This window comes from Pleurodeles waltl, chromosome 10 (genome assembly GCF_031143425.1).
Source record: "Pleurodeles waltl isolate 20211129_DDA chromosome 10, aPleWal1.hap1.20221129, whole genome shotgun sequence".
Classification (NCBI taxonomy): Eukaryota; Metazoa; Chordata; class Amphibia; order Caudata; family Salamandridae; genus Pleurodeles; species Pleurodeles waltl.
In genome coordinates this window covers 326,415,087-326,436,560 of record NC_090449.1, presented here as the reverse complement: position 1 = coordinate 326,436,560, position 21,474 = coordinate 326,415,087, and the positions used below count along the sequence as shown (strand labels likewise).

Here is a 21,474-nt window from a genome sequence, read left to right as displayed (position 1 = left end):
TGTTTCAGGCCTATGAGACACTAATATAAATCTCGCCTGATCGAGCGCTGATCGAGCAAGTGTGCTTGAATCCAAGAGGCATGCTCCTCTGGCTCAAGAGCTAGCAGGCCCTTCAGTGCTTCTGGTTGGGAAGTCTAAGGTGCAAGGGTCCATGACTTGCAGCGGGTTACAACTGCCAGAAAGGGTCTGCTTTTCACATCAGTGCCCTAGTTCAGCTCACTGGCACAGGCCATTTTGACTACCTCTTGCCTTGCTAGAGACAAACAAAAAATCCTTGACAGAAAACATCAATTGCTATGGCACGCTTAGAGAGAGAGAGCCTCCAAATGGCCCTGCTTTTCGGAAAGACGCTTCAGAAGATGTTTCAAATGACTATGCAGCGGCAGTCTAGTTGGTATAGGGGTGTGATTCTCGCTTCGGGTGTGAGAGGACCTCGGTTCAAATCCCAGACAAACCCCTACCTTTATAGGTTCAGTCTGTGTTTTAAACAGGAGTATTTCTGCTTTTCACTCTTGTAAGATGTCATGTTGCAATGCAATACATGCTTTATACTGGCGTCGAGACGGTTCAGCATCATGAAGGTATGCGAGATTTCTTTGCAACTGCTTTTCTGTGCTGGAGCAGCAGTGCTCGTAGGAACATTAAATGCACAGTGCTTCTCCATGGTAATTTCGGGTCCAGTTCTGAATCACCTCTTGGAATGAAAGTGATCCCAGTTCCTTTCTTCCAAGGGAAGAGATCGTGTTACGGAAGGCTCAGCTTTGAGCGTCATGAACATTGGCCCTCATCCTTGCATCCCAGTCCAATGCATAGCCACATAAAGCAAGCAGGTGTGTCTGTTTCCATAGTGTGGTGGTTCCAGTACAATGCATAGCCACATGAAGCAAGCCGGCAAGTGTGTCTGTTTGTCTAGTGTAGTGGTTATCATGCGCACCTCACATGCGAAAGGTCCCTGGTTCGAGTCGCTGGGCTTTTTCACAGTATTTGCATTTCCTGCCTCACCTGACAGGCAAGCTGAGATAAAAGAGACTGTGTCTATCCCTCACCATCGTGAGGTACTACGCTCCTGGGGCATCTGTCACAGCTCACCAAGAGGAGTTGCGCCAGCTTACGGCAGTCAGTTGCTCACTGTTTGACCTTTGCAATGAAGCCTGAGCCTACAGCATTCAAGCCAGCCAAGGAAGGAAGGTACGAGAGCGAAAATAGCTTTCCTGCCCTCACCAAGAACACACACCTTGAGCAAATAAAGTGCCAGACTTACAAGGTCCTATCGCCACCGGAGCATCACTTTTAGTGACGCCCCGGTGGCACTAAGCACTGCGCGGTATTTACAAGATGGCGTTCAGCCACTTTTTGTGGCTTAACACTACCTTGTAAATACGGCCCCTTAGCACGCAGCGCGTTCCCTGGAAGGGGCGTGCAATGGGTGTTGTTGGGAGTGTGCCACAGCAACACCATAGCATTTTGATGCTGCTCCAGATTTAGGAGTTGGCGTAAATCTGCGTCAGCACCAAAATCCAACGCCATCCCAGGGGTGTCGTTAGAGTGGCGCACTGAGGAGAAATGTTTTCATTTCTCCTTGTTTTTGCTCTTTCTATGTGTGATGCATTCTGCAGCACACATAGAAGTAAGAGCAAATCACCATTGAAGATTTTTTTTTGGGGCAGGAAGGTGTCCCTTCCTGCACAAAAACAATTTCCCCCTCAACGCAGTCATCCTTGTACCATGGTGCAAGAACGGCTGCGTTGGCGCTCAGCAGCTAATTTAGAGCTGGCGCAGGGGGAAGCACAGGGGTGCGCTGTATTCTACTAAATACGGCGCTTCCCTGCATTTTGAAAATGACGGCGCGTGGGGCTTGCAAATTTGGCACAGCGTCGCGCTTAGTCATTTTCTTGTAAATCTGGGCCAAAATGTCTAAAGGATAGAGGCTTTTTATGTCATGTTCGATGAAGACCATGCAAATGACTCTAGTCGTACTGCAGAAGAGAGCACCATATGCAGTTTCTTGCTTTGGGATGTAGTCTCCCACTCTCTGTCACCAACCCTCCGAGCAGGGTCGGAGCCGTTGCATTTCTGTGCCCAGGCTCGTTGGTCTAGGGGTATGATTCTCGCTTAGGGTGCGAGAGGTCCCAGGTTCAAATCCCAGACGAGCCCATTTTAGCGGAAAACAATCAAATCCTGCTCAAAATACACAACCCCTCAACATTTCTCATTCCACTCAAAGCATTGTTGCGCAAAACATATTTTTTGCCTCAGGCGAAAAATGGATTACAATGCCTTGGCTTCCTTCCTGCTTGCTCTCAGTGCGTCCTGTGTGATGATTTCACAGGCTCTCCTTCCTGGCATTTAGGCATCAGATATTTGTCTGTCTCTGCCCGCAGCTGTGGGATTTTTCAGGACGTCTGAGTGTATGCATGCTGGCTGACACCGCTGCAATTTTCACACTTACCCCTCGCATTCCGAGCAACTGCTGATAAAGTATAGAGGAAATCGTGCAAACATATGAGGGGAACTGTGCTCCTTCAGTCAAACCAGCAAGCTTGTTTCTGTAGTGTAGTGGTTATCACGTTTGCCTCACACGCGAAAGGTCCCCGGTTCGAGACCGGGCAGAAACACTTGGCAGCAGCAGCTTTTGTGTTTGCTCCCTAAAACCTCAGTCTCTCTCAATGCACACTTAGACAGAAATGACCTTTAAAAACTTGTGACCTGTGTAAAACGTGCTTTACTATTGCAGGACGCTAAAAAGTTATCTGCATCCCTCGGTGGTCGTGCATGTGCATTGTTTCTTGTTCTGTTTTTTTTTTTTTTTCTTGGCCATGTTATATTTTGGGGCCTTTAAAGCTGTGACTTTGATAGGAACATTGCAAGCGGCAAAATCAACAAGTGCAGACTGAAGAGTCCGACCTGCACACTGTTTTGGCTGTCAGGATGGCCGAGTGGTCTGAGGCGCCAGACTCAAGAGAGCTTGATCTTCAGTGAAGCTGAGCCTTCTGGTCTCTTCATGGAGGCGTGGGTTCAAATCCCACTTCTGACAGGTGTATTTTCTTCCCTTAAATCTTGCTCTGCTTGCAGAGCCAGCTCCTCACACCACTATCTTTGGAAGCTGCTGTGGCATGTGAGGAGAAATCCACCAACCCATCGGCTGGGCCCTCAATCAAAATTCTGTGTATTACTGGAAGGGGCGTCTCAGGCACACCTTCTGTTAGAGCTGCACTTTATGACAGTAACTACCATGCTGGTTTCTACTTAAGCAGTTGATTCTATCGTTTGAAGTGAGGCTCTCCTGCCACCTTTTGGGCAAAGAAGACACTGCCCCTGCAACAACACAGGCAGACAAGCTCAAACTAGGTTTCTTGGTTAGGTGGGCGGAGCATATTGGCAATGGTGCCTCCTCGTGACTTGCAATTTACATGAAGAAGACAGAGAGGCAGCTGGGAGTAGGCAGTACCCATGAACCCCTGAACACTGTCTTGCGACTAGCACACAATTCTGAAATGAGGCGGGGGAAAGGAGGTGATTTCCCCATCAAGGGCCATTCCGGGAAATCAGCCACCCTGCGTCTCCCAGGTGAGTGTTTCAGGCCTATGAGCCACTAATATAAATCTCGCCTGATCGAGCCCTGATCGAGCAAGTGTGCTTGAATCCAAGAGGCATGCTCCTCTGGCTCAAGAGCTAGCAGGCCCTTCAGTGCTTCTGGTTGGGAAGTCTAAGGTGCAAGGGTCCATGACTTGCAGCAGGTTACAACTACCAGAAAGGGTCTGCTTTTCACATCAGTGCCCTAGTTCAGCTCACTGGCACAGGGCATTTTGACTACCTCTTGCCTTGCTAGAGACAAACAAAAAATCCTTGACAGAAAACATCAATTGCTATGGCACGCTTAGAGAGAGAGAGCCTCCAAATGGCCCTGCTTTTCGGAAAGACGCTTCAGAAGATGTTTCAAATGACTATGCAGCGGCAGTCTAGTTGGTATAGGGGTATGATTCTCGCTTCGGGTGTGAGAGGACCTCGGTTCAAATCCCAGACAAACCCCTACCTTTATAGGTTCAGTCTGTGTTTTAAACAGGAGTATTTCTGCTTTTCACTCTTGTAAGATGTCATGTTGCAATGCAATACATGCTTTATACTGGCGTCGAGACGGTTCAGCATCATGAAGGTATGCGAGATTTCTTTGCAACTGCTTTTCTGTGCTGGAGCAGCAGTGCTCGTAGGAACATTAAATGCACAGTGCTTCTCCATGGTAATTTCGGGTCCAGTTCTGAAATCACCTCTTGGAATGAAAGTGATCCCAGTTCCTTTCTTCCAAGGGAAGAGATCGTGTTCCGGAAGGCTCAGCTTTGAGCGTCATGAACATTGGCCCTCATCCTTGCATCCCAGTCCAATGCATAGCCACATAAAGCAAGCAGGTGTGTCTGTTTCCATAGTGTGGTGGTTCCAGTACAATGCATAGCCACATGAAGCAAGCCGGCAAGTGTGTCTGTTTGTGTAGTGTAGTGGTTATCATGCGCACCTCACATGCGAAAGGTCCCTGGTTCGAGTCGCTGGGCTTTTTCACAGTATTTGCATTTCCTGCCTCACCTGACAGGCAAGCTGAGATAAAAGAGACTGTGTCTATCCCTCACCATCGTGAGGTACTACGCTCCTGGGGCATCTGTCACAGCTCACCAAGAGGAGTTGCGCCAGCTTACGGCAGTCAGTTGCTCACTGTTTGACCTTTGCAATGAAGCCTGAGCCTACAGCATTCAAACCAGCCAAGGAAGGAAGGTACGAGAGCGAAAATAGCTTTCCTGCCCTCACCAAGAACACACACCTTGAGCAAATAAAGTACCAGACTTACAAGGCCCTATCGCCACCAGAGCATCACTTTTAGTGACGCCCCGGTGGCACTATGCACTGCGCGGTATTTACAAGATGGCGTTCAGCCACTTTTTGTGGCTTAACACCACCTTGTAAATACGGCCCCTTAGCACGCAGCGCGTTCCCTTGAAGGGGCGTGCAATGGGTGTTGTTGGGAGTGTGCCACAGCAACACCATAGCATTTTGATGCTGCTCCAGATTTAGGAGTTGGCGTAAATCTGCGTCAGCGCCAAAATCCAACGCCATCCCAGGGGTGTCGTTAGAGTGGCACACTGAGGAGAAATGTTTTCATTTCTCCTTGTTTTTGCTCTTTCTATGTGTGATGCATTCTGCAGCACACATAGAAGTAAGAGCAAATCACCACTGAAGATTTTTTTTTTGGGCAGGAAGGTGTCCCTTCCTGCACAAAAACAATTTCCCCCTCAACGCAGTCATCCTTGTACCATGGTGCAAGAACGGCTGCGATGGCGCTCAGCAGCTAATTTAGAGCTGGCGCAGGGGGAAGCACAGGGGTGCGCTGTATTCTACTAAATACGGCGCTTCCCTGCATTTTGAAAATGACGGCGCGTGGGGCTTGCAAATTTGGCACAGCGTCGCGCTTAGTCATTTTCTTGTAAATCTGGGCCAAAATGTCTAAAGGATAGAGGCTTTTTATGTCATGTTCGATGAAGACCATGCAAATGACTCTAGTCGTACTGCAGAAGAGAGCACCATGTGCAGTTTCTTGCTTTGGGATGTAGTCTCCCACTCTCTGTCACCAACCCTCCGAGCAGGGTCGGAGCCGTTGCGTTTCTGTGCCCAGGCTCGTTGGTCTAGGGGTATGATTCTCGCTTAGGGTGCGAGAGGTCCCGGGTTCAAATCCCGGACGAGCCCATTTTAGCGGAAAACAATCAAATCCTGCTCAAAATACACAACCCCTCAACATTTCTCATTCCACTCGAAGCATTGTTGCGCAAAACATATTTTTTGCCTCAGGCGAAAAATGGATTACAATGCCTTGGCTTCCTTCCTGCTTGCTCTCAGTGCGCCCTGTGTGATGATTTCACAGGCTCTCCTTCCTGGCATTTAGGTATCAGATATTTGTCTGTCTCTGCCCGCAGCTGTGGGATTTTTCAGGACGTCTGAGTGTATGCATGCTGGCTGACACCGCTGCAATTTTCACACTTACCCCTCGCATTCCGAGCAACTGCTGATAAAGTATAGAGGAAATCGTGCAAACATATGAGGGAAACTGTGCTCCTTCAGTCAAACCAGCAAGCTTGTTTCTGTAGTGTAGTGGTTATCACGTTCGCCTCACACGCGAAAGGTCCCCGGTTCGAGACTTGGCAGCAGCAGCAGCTTTTGTGTTTGCTCCCTAAAACCTCAGTCTCTCTCAATGCACACTTAGACAGAAATGACCTTTAAAAACTTGTGACCTGTGTAAAACGTGCTTTACTATTGCAGGACGCTAAAAAGTTATCTGCATCCCTCGGTGGTCGTGCATGTGCATTGTTTCTTGTTCTGTTTTTTTTTTTTTTTCTTGGCCATGTTATATTGTGGGGCCTTTAAAGCTGTGACTTTGATAGGAACATTGCAAGCGGCAAAATCAACAAGTGCAGACTGAAGAGTCCGACCTGCACATTGTTTTGGCTGTCAGGATGGCCGAGTGGTCTAAGGCGCCAGACTCAAGAAAGCTTGATCTTCAGTGAAGCTGAGCCTTCTGGTCTCTTCATGGAGGCGTGGGTTCAAATCCCACTTCTGACAGGTGTATTTTCTTCCCTTAAATCTTGCTCTGCTTGCAGAGCCAGCTCCTCACACCACTATCTTTGGAAGCTGCTGTGGCATGTGAGGAGAAATCCACCAACCCATCGGCTGGGCCCTCAATCAAAATTCTGTGTATTACTGGAAGGGGCGTCTCAGGCACACCTTCTGTTAGAGCTGCACTTTTAGACAGTAACTACCATGCTGGTTTCTACTTAAGCAGTTGATTCTATCGTTTGAAGTGAGGCTCTCCTGCCACCTTTTGGGCAAAGAAGACACTGCCCCTGCAACAACACAGGCAGACAAGTTCAAACTAGGTTTCTTGGTTAGGTGGGCGGAGCATATTGGCAATGGTGCCTCCTCGTGACTTGCAATTTACATGAAGAAGACAGAGAGGCAGCTGGGAGTAGGCAGTACCCATGAACCCCTGAACACTGTCTTGCGACTAGCACACAATTCTGAAATGAGGCGGGGGAAAGGAGGTGATTTCCCCATCAAGGGCCATTCCGGGAAATCAGCCACCCTGCGTCTCCCAGGTGAGTGTTTCAGGCCTATGAGCCACTAATATTGATCGAGCCTGATCGAGCGCTGATTGAGCAAGTGTGCTTGAATCCATGAGGCATGCTCCTCTGGCTCAAGAGCTAGCAGGCCCTTCAGTGCTTCTGGTTGGGAAGTCTAAGGTGCAAGGGTCCATGACTTGCAGCGGGTTACAACTACCAGAAAGGGTCTGCTTTTCACATCAGTGCCCTAGTTCAGCTCACTGGCACAGGGCATTTTGACTACCTCTTGCCTTGGTAGAGACAAACAAAAAATCCTTGACAGAAAACATCAATTGCTATGGCACGCTTAGAGAGAGAGAGCCTCCAAATGGCCCTGCTTTTCGGAAAGACGCTTCAGAAGATGTTTCAAATGACTATGCAGCGGCAGTCTAGTTGGTATAGGGGTATGATTCTCGCTTCGGGTGTGAGAGGACCTCGGTTCAAATCCCAGACAAACCCCTACCTTTATAGGTTCAGTCTGTGTTTTAAACAGGAGTATTTCTGCTTTTCACTCTTGTAAGATGTCAAGTTGCAATGCAATACATGCTTTATACCTGCGTTGAGACGGTTCAGCATCATGAAGGTATGCGAGATTTCTTTGCAACTGCTTTTCTGTGCTGGAGCAGCAGTGCTCGTAGGAACATTAAATGCACAGTGCTTCTCCATGGTAATTTCGGGTCCAGTTCTGAAATCACCTCTTGGAATGAAAGTGATCCCAGTTCCTTTCTTCCAAGGGAAGAGATCGTGTTCCGGAAGGCTCAGCTTTGAGCGTCATGAACATTGGCCCTCATCCTTGCATCCCAGTAAAATGCATAGCCACATAAAGCAAGCAGGTGTGTCTGTTTCCATAGTGTGGTGGTTCCAGTACAATGCATAGCCACATGAAGCAAGCCGGCTAGTGTGTCTGTTTGTCTAGTGTAGTGGTTATCATGCGCACCTCACATGCGAAAGGTCCCTGGTTCGAGTCGCTGGGCTTTTTCACAGTATTTGCATTTCCTGCCTCACCTGACAGGCAAGCTGAGATAAAAGAGACTGTGTCTATCCCTCACCATCGTGAGGTACTACGCTCCTGGGGCATCTGTCACAGCTCACCAAGAGGAGTTGCGCCAGCTTACGGCAGTCAGTTGCTCACTGTTTGACCTTTGCAATGAAGCCTGAGCCTACAGCATTCAAGCCAGCCAAGGAAGGAAGGTACGAGAGCGAAAATAGCTTTCCTGCCCTCACCAAGAACACACACCTTGAGCAAATAAAGTGCCAGACTTACAAGGCCCTATCGCCACCGGAGCATCACTTTTAGTGACGCCCCGGTGGCACTATGCACTGCGCGGTATTTACAAGATGGCGTTCAGCCACTTTTTGTGGCTTAACACCACCTTGTAAATACGGCCCCTTAGCACGCAGCGCGTTCCCTGGAAGGGGCGTGCAATGGGTGTTGTTGGGAGTGTGCCACAGCAACACCATAGCATTTTGATGCTGCTCCAGATTTAGGAGTTGGCGTAAATCTGCGTCAGCACCAAAATCCAACGCCATCCCAGGGGTGTCGTTAGAGTGGCGCACTGAGGAGAAATGTTTTCATTTCTCCTTGTTTTTGCTCTTTCTATGTGTGATGCATTCTGCAGCACACATAGAAGTAAGAGCAAATCACCATTGAAGATTTTTTTTTTGGGCAGGAAGGTGTCCCTTCCTGCACAAAAACAATTTCCCCCTCAACGTAGTCATCCTTGTACCATGGTGCAAGAACGGCTGCGTTGGCGCTCAGCAGCTAATTTAGAGCTGGCGCAGGGGGAAGCACAGGGGTGCGCTGTATTCTACTAAATACGGCGCTTCCCTGCATTTTGAAAATGACGGCGCGTGGGGCTTGCAAATTTGGCACAGCGTCGCGCTTAGTCATTTTCTTGTAAATCTGGGCCAAAATGTCTAAAGGATAGAGGCTTTTTATGTCATGTTCGATGAAGACCATGCAAATGACTCTAGTCGTACTGCAGAAGAGAGCACCATGTGCAGTTTCTTGCTTTGGGATGTAGTCTCCCACTCTCTGTCACCAACCTTCCGAGCAGGGTCGGAGCCGTTGCATTTCTGTGCCCAGGCTCGTTGGTCTAGGGGTATGATTCTCGCTTAGGGTGCGAGAGGTCCCAGGTTCAAATCCCAGATGAGCCCATTTTAGCGGAAAACAATCAAATCCTGCTCAAAATACACAACCCCTCAACATTTCTCATTCCACTCGAAGCATTGTTGCGCAAAACATATTTTTTGCCTCAGGCGAAAAATGGATTACAATGCCTTGGCTTCCTTCCTGCTTGCTCTCAGTGCGCCCTGTGTGATGATTTCACAGGCTCTCCTTCCTGGCATTTAGGCATCAGATATTTGTCTGTCTCTGCCCGCAGCTGTGGGATTTTTCAGGACGTCTGAGTGTATGCATGCTGGCTGACACCGCTGCAATTTTCACACTTACCCCTCGCATTCCGAGCAACTGCTGATAAAGTATAGAGGAAATCGTGCAAACATATGAGGGGAACTGTGCTCCTTCAGTCAAACCAGCAAGCTTGTTTCTGTAGTGTAGTGGTTATCACGTTCGCCTCACACGCGAAAGGTCCCTGGTTCGAGACCGGGCAGAAACACTTGGCAGCAGCAGCTTTTGTGTTTGCTCCCTAAAACCTCAGTCTCTCTCAATGCACACTTAGACAGAAATGACCTTTAAAAACTTGTGACCTGTGTAAAACGTGCTTTACTATTGCAGGACGCTAAAAAGTTATCTGCATCCCTCGGTGGTCGTGCATGTGCATTGTTTCTTGTTCTGTTTTTTTTTATTTTTCTTGGCCATGTTATATTGTGGGGCCTTTAAAGCTGTGACTTTGATAGGAACATTGCAAGCGGCAAAATCAACAAGTGCAGACTGAAGAGTCCGACCTGCACACTGTTTTGGCAGGTAGGATGGCCGAGTGGTCTAAGGCGCCAGACTCAAGAGAGCTTGATCTTCAGTGAAGCTGAGCCTTATGGTCTCTTCATGGAGGCGTGGGTTCAAATCCCACTTCTGACAGGTGTATTTTCTTCCCTTAAATCTTGCTCTGCTTGCAGAGCCAGCTGCTCACACCACTATCTTTGGAAGCTGCTGTGGCATGTGAGGAGAAATCCACCAACCCATCGGCTGGGCCCTCAATCAAAATTCTGTGTATTACTGGAAGGGGCGTCTCAGGCACACCTTCTGTTAGAGCTGCACTTTATGACAGTAACTACCATGCTGGTTTCTACTTAAGCAGTTGATTCTATCGTTTGAAGTGAGGCTCTCCTGCCACCTTTTGGGCAAAGAAGACACTGCCCCTGCAACAACACAGGCAGACAAGCTCAAACTAGGTTTCTTGGTTAGGTGGGCGGAGCATATTGGCAATGGTGCCTCCTCGTGACTTGCAATTTACATGAAGAAGACAGAGAGGCAGCTGGGAGTAGGCAGTACCCATGAACCCCTGAACACTGTCTTGCGACTAGCACACAATTCTGAAATGAGGCGGGGGAAAGGAGGTGATTTCCCCATCAAGGGCCATTCCGGGAAATCAGCCACCCTGCGTCTCCCAGGTGAGTGTTTCAGGCCTATGAGCCACTAATATAAATCTCGCCTGATCGAGCCTGATTGAGCGCTGATCAAGCAAGTGTGCTTGAATCCAAGAGGCATGCTCCTCTGGCTCAAGAGCTAGCAGGCCCTTCAGTGCTTCTGGTTGGGAAGTCTAAGGTGCAAGGGTCCATGACTTGCAGCAGGTTACAACTACCAGAAAGGGTCTGCTTTCCACATCAGTGCCCTAGTTCAGCTCACTGGCACAGGGCATTTTGACTACCTCTTGCCTTGCTAGAGACAAACAAAAAATCCTTGACAGAAAACATCAATTGCTATGGCACGCTTAGAGAGAGAGAGCCTCCAAATGGCCCTGCTTTTCGGAAAGACGCTTCAGAAGATGTTTCAAATGACTATGCAGCGGCAGTCTAGTTGGTATAGGGGTATGATTCTCGCTTCGGGTGTGAGAGGACCTCGGTTCAAATCCCAGACAAACCCCTACCTTTATAGGTTCAGTCTGTGTTTTAAACAGGAGTATTTCTGCTTTTCACTCTTGTAAGATGTCATGTTGCAATGCAATACATGCTTTATACTGGCGTCGAGACGGTTCAGCATCATGAAGGTATGCGAGATTTCTTTGCAACTGCTTTTCTGTGCTGGAGCAGCAGTGCTCGTAGGAACATTAAATGCACAGTGCTTCTCCATGGTAATTTCGGGTCCAGTTCTGAAATCACCTCTTGGAATGAAAGTGATCCCAGTTCCTTTCTTCCAAGGGAAGAGATCGTGTTCCGGAAGGCTCAGCTTTGAGCGTCATGAACATTGGCCCTCATCCTTGCATCCCAGTCCAATGCATAGCCACATAAAGCAAGCAGGTGTGTCTGTTTCCATAGTGTGGTGGTTCCAGTACAATGCATAGCCACATGAAGCAAGCCGGCAAGTGTGTCTGTTTGTGTAGTGTAGTGGTTATCATGCGCACCTCACATGCGAAAGGTCCCTGGTTTGAGTCGCTGGGCTTTTTCACAGTATTTGCATTTCCTGCCTCACCTGACAGGCAAGCTGAGATAAAAGAGACTGTGTCTATCCCTCACCATCGTGAGGTACTACGCTCCTGGGGCATCTGTCACAGCTCACCAAGAGGAGTTGCGCCAGCTTACGGTAGTCAGTTGCTCACTGTTTGACCTTTGCAATGAAGCCTGAGCCTACAGCATTCAAACCAGCCAAGGAAGGAAGGTACGAGAGCGAAAATAGCTTTCCTGCCCTCACCAAGAACACACACCTTGAGCAAATAAAGTGCCAGACTTACAAGGTCCTATCGCCACCAGAGCATCACTTTTAGTGACGCCCCGGTGGCACTATGCACTGCGCGGTATTTACAAGATGGCGTTCAGCCACTTTTTGTGGCTTAACACCACCTTGTAAATACGGCCCCTTAGCACGCAGCGCGTTCCCTGGAAGGGGCGTGCAATGGTTGTTGTTGGGAGTGTGCCACAGCAACACCATAGCATTTTGATGCTGCTCCAGATTTAGGAGTTGGCGTAAATCTGCGTCAGCGCCAAAATCCAACGCCATCCCAGGGGTGTCGTTAGAGTGGCACACTGAGGAGAAATGTTTTCATTTCTCCTTGTTTTTGCTCTTTCTATGTGTGATGCATTCTGCAGCACACATAGAAGTAAGAGCAAATCACCATTGAAGATTTTTTTTTTGGGCAGGAAGGTGTCCCTTCCTGCACAAAAACAATTTCCCCCTCAACGCAGTCATCCTTGTACCATGGTGCAAGAACGGCTGCGTTGGCGCTCAGCAGCTAATTTAGAGCTGGCGCAGGGGGAAGCACAGGGGTGCGCTGTATTCTACTAAATACGGCGCTTCCCTGCATTTTGAAAATGACGGCGCGTGGGGCTTGCAAATTTGGCACAGCGTCGCGCTTAGTCATTTTCTTGTAAATCTGGGCCAAAATGTCTAAAGGATAGAGGCTTTTTATGTCATGTTCGATGAAGACCATGCAAATGACTCTAGTCGTACTGCAGAAGAGAGCACCATGTGCAGTTTCTTGCTTTGGGATGTAGTCTCCCACTCTCTGTCACCAACCCTCCGAGCAGGGTCGGAGCCGTTGCGTTTCTGTGCCCAGGCTCGTTGGTCTAGGGGTATGATTCTCGCTTAGGGTGCGAGAGGTCCCGGGTTCAAATCCCGGACGAGCCCATTTTAGCGGAAAACAATCAAATCCTGCTCAAAATACACAACCCCTCAACATTTCTCATTCCACTCGAAGCATTGTTGCGCAAAACATATTTTTTGCCTCAGGCGAAAAATGGATTACAATGCCTTGGCTTCCTTCCTGCTTGCTCTCAGTGCGCCCTGTGTGATGATTTCACAGGCTCTCCTTCCAGGCATTTAGGCATCAGATATTTGTCTGTCTCTGCCCGCAGCTGTGGGATTTTTCAGGACGTCTGAGTGTATGCATGCTGGCTGACACCGCTGCAATTTTCACACTTACCCCTCGCATTCCGAGCAACTGCTGATAAAGTATAGAGGAAATCGTGCAAACATATGAGGGGAACTGTGCTCCTTCAGTCAAACCAGCAAGCTTGTTTCTGTAGTGTAGTGGTTATCACGTTCGCCTCACACGCGAAAGGTCCCCGCTTCGAGACCGGGCAGAAACACTTGGCAGCAGCAGCAGCTTTTGTGTTTGCTCCCTAAAACCTCAGTCTCTCTCAATGCACACTTAGACAGAAATGACCTTTAAAAACTTGTGACCTGTGTAAAACGTGCTTTACTATTGCAGGACGCTAAAAAGTTATCTGCATCCCTCGGTGGTCGTGCATGTGCATTGTTTCTTGTTCTGTTTTTTTTTTTTTTTCTTGGCCATGTTATATTGTGGGGCCTTTAAAGCTGTGACTTTGATAGGAACATTGCAAGCGGCAAAATCAACAAGTGCAGACTGAAGAGTCCGACCTGCACACTGTTTTGGCTGTCAGGATGGCCGAGTGGTCTAAGGCGCCACACTCAAGAGAGCTTGATCTTCAGTGAAGCTGAGCCTTCTGGTCTCTTCATGGAGGCGTGGGTTCAAATCCCACTTCTGACAGGTGTATTTTCTTCCCTTAAATCTTGCTCTGCTTGCAGAGCCAGCTCCTCACACCACTATCTTTGGAAGCTGCTGTGGCATGTGAGGAGAAATCCACCAACCCATCGGCTGGGCCCTCAATCAAAATTCTGTGTATTACTGGAAGGGGCGTCTCAGGCACACCTTCTGTTAGAGCTGCACTTTATGACAGTAACTACCATGCTGGTTTCTACTTAAGCAGTTGATTCTATCGTTTGAAGTGAGGCTCTCCTGCCACCTTTTGGGCAAAGAAGACACTGCCCCTGCAACAACACAGGCAGACAAGCTCAAACTAGGTTTCTTGGTTAGGTGGGCGGAGCATATTGGCAATGGTGCCTCCTCGTGACTTGCAATTTACATGAAGAAGACAGAGAGGCAGCTGGGAGTAGGCAGTACCCATGAACCCCTGAACACTGTCTTGCGACTAGCACACAATTCTGAAATGAGGCGTGGGAAAGGAGGTGATTTCCCCATCAAGGGCCATTCCGGGAAATCAGCCACCCTGCGACTCCCAGGTGAGTGTTTCAGGCCTATGAGCCACTAATATAAATCTCGCCTGATCGAGCCTAATTGAGCGCTGATCGAGCAAGTGTGCTTGAATCCAAGAGGCATGCTCCTCTGGCTCAAGAGCTAGCAGGCCCTTCAGTGCTTCTGGTTGGGAAGTCTAAGGTGCAAGGGTCCATGACTTGCAGCAGGTTACAACTACCAGAAAGGGTCTGCTTTTCACATCAGTGCCCTAGTTCAGCTCATTGGCACAGGGCATTTTGACTACCTCTTGCCTTGCTAGAGACAAACAAAAAATCCTTGACAGAAAACATCAATTGCTATGGCACGCTTAGAGAGAGAGAGCCTCCAAATGGCCCTGCTTTTCGGAAAGACGCTTCAGAAGATGTTTCAAATGACTATGCAGCGGCAGTCTAGTTGGTATAGGGGTATGGTTCTCGCTTCGGGTGTGAGAGGACCTCGGTTCAAATCCCAGACAAACCCCTACCTTTATAGGTTCAGTCTGTGTTTTAAACAGGAGTATTTATGCTTTTCACTCTTGTAAGATGTCATGTTGCAATGCAATACATGCTTTATACTGGCGTCGAGACGGTTCAGCATCATGAAGGTATGCGAGATTTCTTTGCAACTGCTTTTCTGTGCTGGAGCAGCAGTGCTCGTAGGAACATTAAATGCACAGTGCTTCTCCATGGTAATTTCGGGTCCAGTTCTGAAATCACCTCTTGGAATGAAAGTGATCCCAGTTCCTTTCTTCCAAGGGAAGAGATCGTGTTCCGGAAGGCTCAGCTTTGAGCGTCATGAACATTGGCCCTCATCCTTGCATCCCAGTCCAATGCATAGCCACATAAAGCAAGCAGGTGTGTCTGTTTCCATAGTGTGGTGGTTCCAGTACAATGCATAGCCACATGAAGCAAGCCGGCAAGTGTGTCTGTTTGTGTAGTGTAGTGGTTATCATGCGCACCTCACATGCGAAAGGTCCCTGGTTCGAGTCGCTGGGCTTTTTCACAGTATTTGCATTTCCTGCCTCACCTGACAGGCAAGCTGAGATAAAAGAGACTGTGTCTATCCCTCACCATCGTGAGGTACTACGCTCCTGGGGCATCTGTCACAGCTCACCAAGAGGAGTTGCGCCAGCTTACGGCAGTCAGTTGCTCACTGTTTGACCTTTGCAATGAAGCCTGAGCCTACAGCATTCAAACCAGCCAAGGAAGGAAGGTACGAGAGCGAAAATAGCTTTCCTGCCCTCACCAAGAACACACACCTTGAGCAAATAAAGTACCAGACTTACAAGGCCCTATCGCCACCAGAGCATCACTTTTAGTGACGCCCCGGTGGCACTATGCACTGCGCGGTATTTACAAGATGGCGTTCAGCCACTTTTTGTGGCTTAACACCACCTTGTAAATACGGCCCCTTAGCACGCAGCGCGTTCCCTGGAAGGGGCGTGCAATGGGTGTTGTTGGGAGTGTGCCACAGCAACACCATAGCATTTTGATGCTGCTCCAGATTTAGGAGTTGGCGTAAATCTGCGTCAGCGCCAAAATCCAACGCCATCCCAGGGGTGTCGTTAGAGTGGCACACTGAGGAGAAATGTTTTCATTTCTCCTTGTTTTTGCTCTTTCTATGTGTGATGCATTCTGCAGCACACATAGAAGTAAGAGCAAATCACCATTGAAGATTTTTTTTTTGGGCAGGAAGGTGTCCCTTCCTGCACAAAAACAATTTCCCCCTCAACGCAGTCATCCTTGTACCATGGTGCAAGAACGGCTGCGTTGGCGCTCAGCAGCTAATTTAGAGCTGGCGCAGGGGGAAGCACAGGGGTGCGCTGTATTCTACTAAATACGGCGCTTCCCTGCATTTTGAAAATGACGGCGCGTGGGGCTTGCAAATTTGGCACAGCGTCGCGCTTAGTCATTTTCTTGTAAATCTGGGCCAAAATGTCTAAAGGATAGAGGCTTTTTATGTCATGTTCGATGAAGACCATGCAAATGACTCTAGTCGTACTGCAGAAGAGAGCACCATGTGCAGTTTCTTGCTTTGGGATGTAGTCTCCCACTCTCTGTCACCAACCCTCCGAGCAGGGTCGGAGCCGTTGCGTTTCTGTGCCCAGGCTCGTTGGTCTAGGGGTATGATTCTCGCTTAGGGTGCGAGAGCTCCCGGGTTCAAATCCCGGACGAGCCCATTTTAGCGGAAAACAATCAAATCCTGCTCAAAATACACAACCCCTCAACATTTCTCATTCCACTCGAAGCATTGTTGCGCAAAACATATTTTTTGCCTCAGGCGAAAAATGGATTACAATGCCTTGGCTTCCTTCCTGCTTGCTCTCAGTGCGCCCTGTGTGATGATTTCACAGGCTCTCCTTCCTGGCATTTAGGCATCAGATATTTGTCTGTCTCTGCCCGCAGCTGTGGGATTTTTCAGGACGTCTGAGTGTATGCATGCTGGCTGACACCGCTGCAATTTTCACACTTACCCCTCGCATTCCGAGCAACTGCTGATAAAGTATAGAGGAAATCGTGCAAACATATGAGGGGAACTGTGCTCCTTCAGTCAAACCAGCAAGCTTGTTTCTGTAGTGTAGTGGTTATCACGTTCGCCTCACACGCGAAAGGTCCCCGCTTCGAGACCGGGCAGAAACACTTGGCAGCAGCAGCAGCTTTTGTGTTTGCTCCCTAAAACCTCAGTCTCTCTCAATGCACACTTAGACAGAAATGACCTTTAAAAACTTGTGACCTGTGTAAAACGTGCTTTACTATTGCAGGACGCTAAAAAGTTATCTGCATCCCTCGGTGGTCGTGCATGTGCATTGTTTCTTGTTCTGTTTTTTTTTTTTTTTCTTGGCCATGTTATATTGTGGGGCCTTTAAAGCTGTGACTTTGATAGGAACATTGCAAGCGGCAAAATCAACAAGTGCAGACTGAAGAGTCCGACCTGCACACTGTTTTGGCTGTCAGGATGGCCGAGTGGTCTAAGGCGCCACACTCAAGAGAGCTTGATCTTCAGTGAAGCTGAGCCGTCTGGTCTCTTCATGGAGGCGTGGGTTCAAATCCCACTTCTGACAGGTGTATTTTCTTCCCTTAAATCTTGCTCTGCTTGCAGAGCCAGCTCCTCACACCACTATCTTTGGAAGCTGCTGTGGCATGTGAGGAGAAATCCACCAACCCATCGGCTGGGCCCTCAATCAAAATTCTGTGTATTACTGGAAGGGGCGTCTCAGGCACACCTTCTGTTAGAGCTGCACTTTATGACAGTAACTACCATGCTGGTTTCTACTTAAGCAGTTGATTCTATCGTTTGAAGTGAGGCTCTCCTGCCACCTTTTGGGCAAAGAAGACACTGCCCCTGCAACAACACAGGCAGACAAGCTCAAACTAGGTTTCTTGGTTAGGTGGGCGGAGCATATTGGCAATGGTGCCTCCTCGTGACTTGCAATTTACATGAAGAAGACAGAGAGGCAGCTGGGAGTAGGCAGTACCCATGAACCCCTGAACACTGTCTTGCGACTAGCACACAATTCTGAAATGAGGCGGGGGAAAGGAGGTGATTTCCCCATCAAGGGCCATTCCGGGAAATCAGCCACCCTGCGTCTCCCAGGTGAGTGTTTCAGGCCTATGAGCCACTAATATAAATCTCGCCTGATCGAGCCTAATTGAGCGCTGATCGAGCAAGTGTGCTTGAAAGAAAGAGGCATGCTCCTCTGGCTCAAGAGCTAGCAGGCCCTTCAGTGCTTCTGGTTGGGAAGTCTAAGGTGCAAGGGTCCATGACTTGCAGCAGGTTACAACTACCAGAAAGGGTCTGCTTTTCACATCAGTGCAATAGTTCAGCTCACTGGCACAGGGCATTTTGACTACCTCTTGCCTTGCTAGAGACAAACAAAAAATCCTTGACAGAAAACATCAATTGCTATGGCACGCTTAGAGAGAGAGAGCCTCCAAATGGCCCTGCTTTTCGGAAAGACGCTTCAGAAGATGTTTCAAATGACTATGCAGCGGCAGTCTAGTTGGTATAGGGGTATGGTTCTCGCTTCGGGTGTGAGAGGACCTCGGTTCAAATCCCAGACAAACCCCTACCTTTATAGGTTCAGTCTGTGTTTTAAACAGGAGTATTTCTGCTTTTCACTCTTGTAAGATGTCATGTTGCAATGCAATACATGCTTTATACTGGCGTCGAGACGGTTCAGCATCATGAAGGTATGCGAGATTTCTTTGCAACTGCTTTTCTGTGCTGGAGCAGCAGTGCTCGTAGGAACATTAAATGCACAGTGCTTCTCCATGGTAATTTCGGGTCCAGTTCTGAAATCACCTCTTGGAATGAAAGTGATCCCAGTTCCTTTCTTCCAAGGGAAGAGATCGTGTTCCGGAAGGCTCAGCTTTGAGCGTCATGAACATTGGCCCTCATCCTTGCATCCCAGTCCAATGCATAGCCACATAAAGCAAGCAGGTGTGTCTGTTTCCATAGTGTGGTGGTTCCAGTACAATGCATAGCCACATGAAGCAAGCCGGCAAGTGTGTCTGTTTGTGTAGTGTAGTGGTCTCATGCGCACCTCACATGCGAAAGGTCCCTGGTTCGAGTCGCTGGGCTTTTTCACAGTATTTGCATTTCCTGCCTCACCTGACAGGCAAGCTGAGATAAAAGAGACTGTGTCTATCCCTCACCATCGTGAGGTACTACGCTCCTGGGGCATCTGTCACAGCTCACCAAGAGGAGTTGCGCCAGCTTACGGCAGTCAGTTGCTCACTGTTTGACCTTTGCAATGAAGCCTGAGCCTACAGCATTCAAACCAGCCAAGGAAGGAAGGTACGAGAGCGAAAATAGCTTTCCTGCCCTCACCAAGAACACACACCTTGAGCAAATAAAGTACCAGACTTACAAGGCCCTATCGCCACCAGAGCATCACTTTTAGTGACGCCCCGGTGGCACTATGCACTGCGCGGTATTTACAAGATGGCGTTCAGCCACTTTTTGTGGCTTAACACCACCTTGTAAATACGGCCCCTTAGCACGCAGCGCGTTCCCTGGAAGGGGCGTGCAATGGGTGTTGTTGGGAGTGTGCCACAGCAACACCATAGCATTTTGATGCTGCTCCAGATTTAGGAGTTGGCGTAAATCTGCGTCAGCGCCAAAATCCAACGCCATCCCAGGGGTGTCGTTAGAGTGGCACACTGAGGAGAAATGTTTTCATTTCTCCTTGTTTTTGCTCTTTCTATGTGTGATGCATTCTGCAGCACACATAGAAGTAAGAGCAAATCACCATTGAAGATTTTTTTTTTGGGCAGGAAGGTGTCCCTTCCTGCACAAAAACAATTTCCCCCTCAACGCAGTCATCCTTGTACCATGGTGCAAGAACGGCTGCGTTGGCGCTCAGCAGCTAATTTAGAGCTGGCGCAGGGGGAAGCACAGGGGTGCGCTGTATTCTACTAAATACGGCGCTTCCCTGCATTTTGAAAATGACGGCGCGTGGGGCTTGCAAATTTGGCACAGCGTCGCGCTTAGTCATTTTCTTGTAAATCTGGGCCAAAATGTCTAAAGGATAGAGGCTTTTTATGTCATGTTCGATGAAGACCATGCAAATGACTCTAGTCGTACTGCAGAAGAGAGCACCATGTGCAGTTTCTTGCTTTGGGATGTAGTCTCCCACTCTCTGTCACCAACCCTCCGAGCAGGGTCGGAGCCGTTGCATTTCTGTGCCAAGGCTCGTTGGTCTAGGGGTATGATTCTCGCTTAGGGTGCGAGAGGTCCCGGGTTCAAATCCCGGACGAGCCCATTTTAGCGGAAAACAATCAAATCCTGCTCAAAATACACAACCCCTCAACATTTCTCATTCCACTCGAAGCATTGTTGCGCAAAACATATTTTTTGCCTCAGGCGAAAAATGGATTACAATGCCTTGGCTTCCTTCCTGCTTGCTCTCAGTGCGCCCTGTGTGATGATTTCACAGGCTCTCCTTCCTGGCATTTAGGCATCAGATATTTGTCTGTCTCTGCCCGCAGCTGTGGGATTTTTCAGGACGTCTGAGTGTATGCATGCTGGCTGACACCGCTGCAATTTTCACACTTACCCCTCGCATTCCGAGCAACTGCTGATAAAGTATAGAGGAAATCGTGCAAACATATGAGGGGAACTGTGCTCCTTCAGTCAAACCAGCAAGCTTGTTTCTGTAGTGTAGTGGTTATCACGTTTGCCTCACACGCGAAAGGTCCCCGGTTCGAGACTGGGCAGAAACACTTGGCAGCAGCAGCAGCTTTTGTGTTTGCTCCCTAAAACCTCAGTCTCTCTCAATGCACACTTAGACAGAAATGACCTTTAAAAACTTGTGACCTGTGTAAAACGTGCTTTACTATTGCAGGACGCTAAAAAGTTATCTGCATCCCTCGGTGGTCGTGCATGTGCATTGTTTCTTGTTCTGTATTTTTTTTTTTTTCTTGGCCATGTTATATTGTGGGGCCTTTAAAGCTGTGACTTTGATAGGAACATTGCAAGCGGCAAAATCAACAAGTGCAGACTGAAGAGTCCGACCTGCACACTGTTTTGGCTGTCAGGATGGCCGAGTGGTCTAAGGCGCCAGACTCAAGAGAGCTTGATCTTCAGTGAAGCTGAGCCTTCTGGTCTCTTCATGGAGGCGTGGGTTCAAATCCCACTTCTGACAGGTGTATTTTCTTCCCTTAAATCTTGCTCTGCTTGCAGAGCCAGCTCCTCACACCACTATCTTTGGAAGCTGCTGTGGCATGTGAGGAGAAATCCACCAACCCATCGGCTGGGCCCTCAATCAAAATTCTGTGTATTACTGGAAGGGGCGTCTCAGGCACACCTTCTGTTAGAGCTGCACTTTTAGACAGTAACTACCATGCTGGTTTCTACTTAAGCAGTTGATTCTATCGTTTGAAGTGAGGCTCTCCTGCCACCTTTTGGGCAAAGAAGACACTGCCCCTGCAACAACACAGGCAGACAAGCTCAAACTAGGTTTCTTGGTTAGGTGGGCGGAGCATATTGGCAATGGTGCCTCCTCGTGACTTGCAATTTACATGAAGAAGACAGAGAGGCAGCTGGGAGTAGGCAGTACCCATGAACCCCTGAACACTGTCTTGCGACTAGCACACAATTCTGAAATGAGGCGGGGGAAAGGAGGTGATTTCCCCATCAAGGGCCATTCCGGGAAATCAGCCACCCTGCGTCTCCCAGGTGAGTGTTTCAGG

At 48.7% G+C, this 21,474-nt stretch overlaps 10 non-coding genes across 10 annotated transcripts; all 10 read left to right on the top strand.

Moving 5' to 3' along the window:
* The first annotated feature begins 2,542 nt into the window (after positions 1-2,542).
* Positions 2,543-2,615, top strand: TRNAV-CAC (transfer RNA valine (anticodon CAC)). Its single transcript has one exon. It is a non-coding gene; the product is annotated as a tRNA-Val (tRNA).
* Positions 2,616-5,655: 3,040 nt separating this feature from the next.
* On the top strand, positions 5,656-5,727 carry TRNAP-AGG (transfer RNA proline (anticodon AGG)). The gene has a single exon. It is a non-coding gene; the product is annotated as a tRNA-Pro (tRNA).
* Positions 5,728-6,485: 758 nt separating this feature from the next.
* TRNAL-CAA (transfer RNA leucine (anticodon CAA)) lies at positions 6,486-6,597 on the top strand. The gene is made up of 2 exons: positions 6,486-6,523; positions 6,552-6,597. It is a non-coding gene; the product is annotated as a tRNA-Leu (tRNA).
* A 3,081-nt stretch (positions 6,598-9,678) lies between these two features.
* On the top strand, positions 9,679-9,751 carry TRNAV-CAC (transfer RNA valine (anticodon CAC)). Its single transcript has one exon. It is a non-coding gene; the product is annotated as a tRNA-Val (tRNA).
* A 3,050-nt stretch (positions 9,752-12,801) lies between these two features.
* On the top strand, positions 12,802-12,873 carry TRNAP-AGG (transfer RNA proline (anticodon AGG)). Its single transcript has one exon. It is a non-coding gene; the product is annotated as a tRNA-Pro (tRNA).
* Positions 12,874-13,261: 388 nt separating this feature from the next.
* TRNAV-CAC (transfer RNA valine (anticodon CAC)) lies at positions 13,262-13,334 on the top strand. Its single transcript has one exon. It is a non-coding gene; the product is annotated as a tRNA-Val (tRNA).
* Positions 13,335-16,387: 3,053 nt separating this feature from the next.
* On the top strand, positions 16,388-16,459 carry TRNAP-AGG (transfer RNA proline (anticodon AGG)). The gene has a single exon. It is a non-coding gene; the product is annotated as a tRNA-Pro (tRNA).
* A 388-nt stretch (positions 16,460-16,847) lies between these two features.
* On the top strand, positions 16,848-16,920 carry TRNAV-CAC (transfer RNA valine (anticodon CAC)). Its single transcript has one exon. It is a non-coding gene; the product is annotated as a tRNA-Val (tRNA).
* A 3,052-nt stretch (positions 16,921-19,972) lies between these two features.
* On the top strand, positions 19,973-20,044 carry TRNAP-AGG (transfer RNA proline (anticodon AGG)). Its single transcript has one exon. It is a non-coding gene; the product is annotated as a tRNA-Pro (tRNA).
* Positions 20,045-20,815: 771 nt separating this feature from the next.
* TRNAL-CAA (transfer RNA leucine (anticodon CAA)) lies at positions 20,816-20,927 on the top strand. The gene is made up of 2 exons: positions 20,816-20,853; positions 20,882-20,927. It is a non-coding gene; the product is annotated as a tRNA-Leu (tRNA).
* The last annotated feature ends 547 nt before the right edge of the window (positions 20,928-21,474 follow it).